Consider the following 10,000-nt stretch of genomic DNA (forward strand, 5'->3'; position numbering starts at 1 on the left):
GAAAGAGACAGAGACAGTCGATCCGCGTTATGTTAAATATCTCCAGGTTACCGATTCCACAAAATTATAAAAAGTATACGGCTGTGTAGCGGGGATCAAAACGAGTAATTTCATGTATAAAGTTTAAATAATCTCCCAATAGTTTGCCGGGAAACATCGATAATTCCGATCTAGAAAGAGACAGAGACAGTCGATCCGCGTTATGTTAAATATCTCAAGGTTACCGATTCCACAAAATTATAAAAAGTATACGGCTGTGTAGCGGGGACCAAAACGAGTAATTTCATGTATAAAGTTTAATTAATCTCCCAATAGTTTGCCGGGAAACATCGATTATTCCGATCTAGAAAGAGACAGAGACAGTCGATCCGCGTTATGTTAAATATCTCCAGGTTACCGATTCCACAAAATTATAAAAAGTATACGGCTGTGTAGCGGGGATCAAAACGAGTAATTTCGTGTATAAAGTTTAATTAATCTCCGAATAGTTTTCCGGGAAACATCGATAATTCCGATCTAGAAAGAGACAGAGACAGTCGATCCGCGTTATGTTAAATATTTCAAGGTTCCCGATTCCACAAAATTATAAAAAGTATACGGCTGTGTAGCGGGGACCAAAACGAGTAATTTCATGTATAAAGTTTAATTAATCTCCCAATAGTTTGCCGGGAAACATCGATTATTCCGATCTAGAAAGAGACAGAGACAGTCGATCCGCGTTATGTTAAATATCTCCAGGTTACCGATTCCACAAAATTATAAAAAGTATACGGCTGTGTAGCGGGGATCAAAACGAGTAATTTCATGTATAAAGTTTAAATAATCTCCCAATAGTTTGCCGGGAAACATCGAAAATTCCGATCTAGAAAGAGACAGAGACAGTCGATCCGCGTTATGTTAAATATCTCAAGGTTACCGATTCCACAAAATTATAAAAAGTATACGGCTGTGTAGCGGGGATCAAAACGAGTAATTTCGTGTATAAAGTTTAATTAATCTCCGAATAGTTTTCCGGGAAACATCGATAATTCCGATCTAGAAAGAGACAGAGACAGTCGATCCGCGTTATGTTAAATATTTCAAGGTTCCCGATTCCACAAAATTATAAAAAGTATACGGCTGTGTAGCGGGGATCAAAACGAGTAATTTCATGTATAAAGTTTAAATAATCTCCCAATAGTTTGCCGGGAAACATCGATAATTCCGATCTAGAAAGAGACAGAGACAGTCGATCCGCGTTATGTTAAATATCTCAAGGTTACCGATTCCACAAAATTATAAAAAGTATACGGCTGTGTAGCGGGGATCAAAACGAGTAATTTCGTGTATAAAGTTTAATTAATCTCCCAATAGTTTGCCGGGAAACATCGATTATTCCGATCTAGAAAGAGACAGAGACAGTCGATCCGCGTTATGTTAAATATCTCAAGGTTACCGATTCCACAAAATTATAAAAAGTATACGGCTGTGTAGCGGGGATCAAAACGAGTAATTTCGTGTATAAAGTTTAATTAATCTCCCAATAGTTTGCCGGGAAACATCGATTATTCCGATCTAGAAAGAGACAGAGACAGTCGATCCGCGTTATGTTAAATATTTCAAGGTTCCCGATTCCATAAAATTATAAAAAGTATACGGCTGTGTAGCGGGGACCAAAACGAGTAATATCATGTATAAAGTTTAATTAATATCCCATTACTTTGCCGGGAAACATCAATACTTCGATCGCGCGAGAGAGACAGAGAAACGAACAGTCTTTTTTTCGATTTACGGCTAAAATAAATTTTTCTCATTTTATTCAATAACATATTCTTGCTTAGATAACTTTTTTACATAGGGATTAAGCATTTAGAACGAAATCTAATGTAGGAAAATGGTACTTTACTCTTGACCGGTACGTTGGGACTTTGAAAATATTCGGGCGTTCCAATCGCTCGTCTGTTGCATCATAGCGCGTCTCGGCGCAATCGACCGATTCGCTCGACCCATTATTTTCGATTTACGGCTAAAATAAATTTTTCTCATTTTATTCAATAACATATTCTTGCTTAGATAACTTTTTTACATAGGGATTAAGCATTTAGAACGATATAATGTTTAAAATAAGGGCACTTTACTCTTGACATTTTACGGTTTTTTCAATTTTCTGAAAAATCCTACCATTAGATTTTTTTAAAAATACGATATTCTTGCTTAACTAACGTTTCTACATAGGGATTAAGCATTTAGAACGAAATCTAATGTCAGAAAATGGCACTTTACTCTTGACATTTTTCGGTTTTTTCAATTTTCTGGAAAATCCTATCATTAGATTTTTTTAAAAATACGATATTCTTGCTTAACTAACGTTTTTACATAGGGATTAAGCATTTAGAACGAAATCTAATGTAGGAAAATGGTACTTTACTCTTGACCGGTACGTTGGGACTTTGAAAATATTCGGGCGTTCCAATCGCTCGTCTGTTGCATCATGGCGCGTCTCGGCGCAATCGACCGATTCGCTCGATCCATTATTTTCGATTTACGGCTAAAATAAATTTTTCTCATTTTATTCAATAACATATTCCTGCTAAAATAACTTTTTTACATAGGGATTAAGCATTTAGAACGATACATTGTTTAAAATAAGGGCACTTTACTCTTGACATTTTACGGTTTTTTCAATTTTCTGAAAAATCCTATCATTAGATTTTTTTAAAAATACGATATTCTTGCTTAACTAACGTTTCTACATAGGGATTAAGCATTTAGAACGAAATCTAATGTCAGAAAATGGCACTTTACTCTTGACATTTTTCGGTTTTTTCAATTTTCTGGGAAATCCTATCATTAGATTTTTTTAAAAATACGATATTCTTGCTTAACTAACGTTTTTACATAGGGATTAAGCATTTAGAACGAAATCTAATGTAGGAAAATGGTACTTTACTCTTGATCGGTACGTTGGGACTTTGAAAATATTCGGGCGTTCCAATCGCTCGTCTGTTGCATCATGGCGCGTCTCGGCGCAATCGACCGATTCGCTCGATCCATTATTTTCGATTTACGGCTAAAATAAATTTTTCTCATTTTATTCAATAACATATTCCTGCTAAAATAACTTTTTTACATAGGGATTAAGCATTTAGAACGATACATTGTTTAAAATAAGGGCACTTTACTCTTGACATTTTACGGTTTTTTCAATTTTCTGAAAAATCCTATCATTAGATTTTTTTAAAAATACGATATTCTTGCTTAACTAACGTTTCTACATAGGGATTAAGCATTTAGAACGAAATCTAATGTCAGAAAATGGCACTTTACTCTTGACATTTTTCGGTTTTTTCAATTTTCTGGAAAATCCTATCATTAGATTTTTTTAAAAATACGATATTCTTGCTTAACTAACGTTTTTACATAGGGATTAAGTATTTAGAACGAAATCTAATGTAGGAAAATGGTACTTTACTCTTGATCGGTACGTTGGGACTTTGAAAATATTCGGGCGTACGCGGCGCGCTCGGCGCTTCGAACAGCTCCGGTGTCCCCATTATTTTCGATTTACGGCTAAAATAAATTTTTCTAATTTTTTTCAATAACATATTCCTGCTAAAATAACTTTTTTACATAGGGATTAAGCATTTAGAACGATACATTGTTTAAAATAAGGGCACTTTACTCTTGACATTTTACGGTTTTTTCAATTTTCTGAAAAATCCTATCATTAGATTTTTTTAAAAATACGATATTCTTGCTTAACTAACGTTTCTACATAGGGATTAAGCATTTAGAACGAAATCTGATGTCAGAAAATGGCACTTTACTCTTGACATTTTTCGGTTTTTTCAATTTTCTGGGAAATCCTATCATTAGATTTTTTTAAAAATACGATATTCTTGCTTAACTAACGTTTTTACATAGGGATTAAGCATTTAGAACGAAATCTAATGTAGGAAAATGGTACTTTACTCTTGATCGGTACGTTGGGACTTTGAAAATATTCGGGCGTACGCGGCGCGCTCGGCGCTTCGAACAGCTCCGGTGTCCCCATTATTTTCGATTTACGGCTAAAATAAATTTTTCTAATTTTTTTCAATAACATATTCCTGCTAAAATAACTTTTTTACATAGGGATTAAGCATTTAGAACGATACATTGTTTAAAATAAGGGCACTTTACTCTTGACATTTTACGGTTTTTTCAATTTTCTGAAAAATCCTATCATTAGATTTTTTTAAAAATACGATATTCTTGCTTAACTAACGTTTCTACATAGGGATTAAGCATTTAGAACGAAATCTAATGTCAGAAAATGGCACTTTACTCTTGACATTTTACGGTTTTTTCAATTTTCTGGGAAATCCTATCATTAGATTTTTTTAAAAATACGATATTCTTGCTTAACTAACGTTTTTACATAGGGATTAAGCATTTAGAACGAAATCTAATGTAGGAAAATGGTACTTTACTCTTGATCGGTACGTTGGGACTTTGAAAATATTCGGGCGTTCCAATCGCTCGTCTGTTGCATCATGGCGCGTCTCGGCGCAATCGACCGATTCGCTCGATCCATTATTTTCGATTTACGGCTAAAATAAATTTTTCTCATTTTATTCAATAACATATTCCTGCTAAAATAACTTTTTTACATAGGGATTAAGCATTTAGAACGATACATTGTTTAAAATAAGGGCACTTTACTCTTGACATTTTACGGTTTTTTCAATTTTCTGAAAAATCCTATCATTAGATTTTTTTAAAAATACGATATTCTTGCTTAACTAACGTTTCTACATAGGGATTAAGCATTTAGAACGAAATCTAATGTCAGAAAATGGCACTTTACTCTTGACATTTTTCGGTTTTTTCAATTTTCTGGGAAATCCTATCATTAGATTTTTTTAAAAATACGATATTCTTGCTTAACTAACGTTTTTACATAGGGATTAAGCATTTAGAACGAAATCTAATGTAGGAAAATGGTACTTTACTCTTGATCGGTACGTTGGGACTTTGAAAATATTCGGGCGTTCCAATCGCTCGTCTGTTGCATCATGGCGCGTCTCGGCGCAATCGACCGATTCGCTCGATCCATTATTTTCGATTTACGGCTAAAATAAATTTTTCTCATTTTATTCAATAACATATTCCTGCTAAAATAACTTTTTTACATAGGGATTAAGCATTTAGAACGATACATTGTTTAAAATAAGGGCACTTTACTCTTGACATTTTACGGTTTTTTCAATTTTCTGAAAAATCCTATCATTAGATTTTTTTAAAAATACGATATTCTTGCTTAACTAACGTTTCTACATAGGGATTAAGCATTTAGAACGAAATCTAATGTCAGAAAATGGCACTTTACTCTTGACATTTTTCGGTTTTTTCAATTTTCTGGAAAATCCTATCATTAGATTTTTTTAAAAATACGATATTCTTGCTTAACTAACGTTTTTACATAGGGATTAAGTATTTAGAACGAAATCTAATGTAGGAAAATGGTACTTTACTCTTGATCGGTACGTTGGGACTTTGAAAATATTCGGGCGTACGCGGCGCGCTCGGCGCTTCGAACAGCTCCGGTGTCCCCATTATTTTCGATTTACGGCTAAAATAAATTTTTCTAATTTTTTTCAATAACATATTCCTGCTAAAATAACTTTTTTACATAGGGATTAAGCATTTAGAACGATACATTGTTTAAAATAAGGGCACTTTACTCTTGACATTTTACGGTTTTTTCAATTTTCTGAAAAATCCTATCATTAGATTTTTTTAAAAATACGATATTCTTGCTTAACTAACGTTTCTACATAGGGATTAAGCATTTAGAACGAAATCTGATGTCAGAAAATGGCACTTTACTCTTGACATTTTTCGGTTTTTTCAATTTTCTGGGAAATCCTATCATTAGATTTTTTTAAAAATACGATATTCTTGCTTAACTAACGTTTTTACATAGGGATTAAGCATTTAGAACGAAATCTAATGTAGGAAAATGGTACTTTACTCTTGATCGGTACGTTGGGACTTTGAAAATATTCGGGCGTACGCGGCGCGCTCGGCGCTTCGAACAGCTCCGGTGTCCCCATTATTTTCGATTTACGGCTAAAATAAATTTTTCTAATTTTTTTCAATAACATATTCCTGCTAAAATAACTTTTTTACATAGGGATTAAGCATTTAGAACGATACATTGTTTAAAATAAGGGCACTTTACTCTTGACATTTTACGGTTTTTTCAATTTTCTGAAAAATCCTATCATTAGATTTTTTTAAAAATACGATATTCTTGCTTAACTAACGTTTCTACATAGGGATTAAGCATTTAGAACGAAATCTAATGTCAGAAAATGGCACTTTACTCTTGACATTTTACGGTTTTTTCAATTTTCTGGGAAATCCTATCATTAGATTTTTTTAAAAATACGATATTCTTGCTTAACTAACGTTTTTACATAGGGATTAAGCATTTAGAACGAAATCTAATGTAGGAAAATGGTACTTTACTCTTGATCGGTACGTTGGGACTTAGAAAATATTCGGCCGTACGCGGCGCGTCTCGGCGCTTCGAACAGCTCCGGTGTCCCCATTATTTTCGATTTACGGCTAAAATAAATTTTTCTAATTTTTTTCAATTACATATTCTTGCTTAGATAACTTTTTTACATAGGGATTAAGCATTTAGAACGACATATTGTTTAAAATAATGGTACTTTACTCTTGTGATTTTACGGTTTTTTCAATTTTCTGAAAAATCCTATCATTAGATTTTTTTAAAAATACGATATTCTTGCTTAACTAACGTTTCTACATAGGGATTAAGCATTTAGAACGAAATCTAATGTCAGAAAATGGCACTTTACTCTTGACATTTTTCGGTTTTTTCAATTTTCTGGGAAATCCTATCATTAGATTTTTTTAAAAATACGATATTCTTGCTTAACTAACGTTTTTACATAGGGATTAAGCATTTAGAACGAAATCTAATGTAGGAAAATGGTACTTTACTCTTGATCGGTACGTTGGGACTTTGAAAATATTCGGGCGTTCCAATCGCTCGTCTGTTGCATCATGGCGCGTCTCGGCGCAATCGACCGATTCGCTCGATCCATTATTTTCGATTTACGGCTAAAATAAATTTTTCTCATTTTATTCAATAACATATTCTTGCTTAAATAACTTTTTTACATAGGGATTAAGCATTTAGAACGATACATTGTTTAAAATAAGGGCACTTTACTCTTGACATTTTACGGTTTTTTCAATTTTCTGAAAAATCCTATCATTAGATTTTTTTAAGAATACGATATTCTTGCTTAACTAACGTTTCTACATAGGGATTAAGCATTTAGAACGAAATCTAATGTCAGAAAATGGCACTTTACTCTTGACATTTTTCGGTTTTTTCAATTTTCTGGAAAATCCTATCATTAGATTTTTTTAAAAATACGATATTCTTGCTTAACTAACGTTTTTACATAGGGATTAAGTATTTAGAACGAAATCTAATGTAGGAAAATGGTACTTTACTCTTGATCGGTACGTTGGGACTTTGAAAATATTCGGGCGTACGCGGCGCGCTCGGCGCTTCGAACAGCTCCGGTGTCCCCATTATTTTCGATTTACGGCTAAAATAAATTTTTCTAATTTTTTTCAATAACATATTCCTGCTAAAATAACTTTTTTACATAGGGATTAAGCATTTAGAACGATACATTGTTTAAAATAAGGGCACTTTACTCTTGACATTTTACGGTTTTTTCAATTTTCTGAAAAATCCTATCATTAGATTTTTTTAAAAATACGATATTCTTGCTTAACTAACGTTTCTACATAGGGATTAAGCATTTAGAACGAAATCTAATGTCAGAAAATGGCACTTTACTCTTGACATTTTTCGGTTTTTTCAATTTTCTGGAAAATCCTATCATTAGATTTTTTTAAAAATACGATATTCTTGCTTAACTAACGTTTTTACATAGGGATTAAGTATTTAGAACGAAATCTAATGTAGGAAAATGGTACTTTACTCTTGATCGGTACGTTGGGACTTTGAAAATATTCGGGCGTTCCAATCGCTCGTCTGTTGCATCATAGCGCGTCTCGGCGCAATCGACCGATTCGCTCGATCCATTATTTTCGATTTACGGCTAAAATAAATTTTTCTCATTTTATTCAATAACATATTCCTGCTAAAATAACTTTTTTACATAGGGATTAAGCATTTAGAACGATACATTGTTTAAAATAAGGGCACTTTACTCTTGACATTTTACGGTTTTTTCAATTTTCTGAAAAATCCTATCATTAGATTTTTTTAAAAATACGATATTCTTGCTTAACTAACGTTTCTACATAGGGATTAAGCATTTAGAACGAAATCTAATGTCAGAAAATGGCACTTTACTCTTGACATTTTTCGGTTTTTTCAATTTTCTGGGAAATCCTATCATTAGATTTTTTTAAAAATACGATATTCTTGCTTAACTAACGTTTTTACATAGGGATTAAGCATTTAGAACGAAATCTAATGTAGGAAAATGGTACTTTACTCTTGATCGGTACGTTGGGACTTTGAAAATATTCGGGCGTTCCAATCGCTCGTCTGTTGCATCATGGCGCGTCTCGGCGCAATCGACCGATTCGCTCGATCCATTATTTTCGATTTACGGCTAAAATAAATTTTTCTCATTTTATTCAATAACATATTCCTGCTAAAATAACTTTTTTACATAGGGATTAAGCATTTAGAACGATACATTGTTTAAAATAAGGGCACTTTACTCTTGACATTTTACGGTTTTTTCAATTTTCTGAAAAATCCTATCATTAGATTTTTTTAAAAATACGATATTCTTGCTTAACTAACGTTTCTACATAGGGATTAAGCATTTAGAACGAAATCTAATGTCAGAAAATGGCACTTTACTCTTGACATTTTTCGGTTTTTTCAATTTTCTGGAAAATCCTATCATTAGATTTTTTTAAAAATACGATATTCTTGCTTAACTAACGTTTTTACATAGGGATTAAGTATTTAGAACGAAATCTAATGTAGGAAAATGGTACTTTACTCTTGATCGGTACGTTGGGACTTTGAAAATATTCGGGCGTACGCGGCGCGCTCGGCGCTTCGAACAGCTCCGGTGTCCCCATTATTTTCGATTTACGGCTAAAATAAATTTTTCTAATTTTTTTCAATAACATATTCCTGCTAAAATAACTTTTTTACATAGGGATTAAGCATTTAGAACGATACATTGTTTAAAATAAGGGCACTTTACTCTTGACATTTTACGGTTTTTTCAATTTTCTGAAAAATCCTATCATTAGATTTTTTTAAAAATACGATATTCTTGCTTAACTAACGTTTCTACATAGGGATTAAGCATTTAGAACGAAATCTGATGTCAGAAAATGGCACTTTACTCTTGACATTTTTCGGTTTTTTCAATTTTCTGGGAAATCCTATCATTAGATTTTTTTAAAAATACGATATTCTTGCTTAACTAACGTTTTTACATAGGGATTAAGCATTTAGAACGAAATCTAATGTAGGAAAATGGTACTTTACTCTTGATCGGTACGTTGGGACTTTGAAAATATTCGGGCGTACGCGGCGCGCTCGGCGCTTCGAACAGCTCCGGTGTCCCCATTATTTTCGATTTACGGCTAAAATAAATTTTTCTAATTTTTTTCAATAACATATTCCTGCTAAAATAACTTTTTTACATAGGGATTAAGCATTTAGAACGATACATTGTTTAAAATAAGGGCACTTTACTCTTGACATTTTACGGTTTTTTCAATTTTCTGAAAAATCCTATCATTAGATTTTTTTAAAAATACGATATTCTTGCTTAACTAACGTTTCTACATAGGGATTAAGCATTTAGAACGAAATCTAATGTCAGAAAATGGCACTTTACTCTTGACATTTTACGGTTTTTTCAATTTTCTGGGAAATCCTATCATTAGATTTTTTTAAAAATACGATATTCTTGCTTAACTA

Source organism: Megalopta genalis, unplaced genomic scaffold (genome assembly GCF_051020955.1).
Source record: "Megalopta genalis isolate 19385.01 unplaced genomic scaffold, iyMegGena1_principal scaffold0139, whole genome shotgun sequence".
NCBI classification, from domain to species: domain Eukaryota; kingdom Metazoa; phylum Arthropoda; class Insecta; order Hymenoptera; family Halictidae; genus Megalopta; species Megalopta genalis.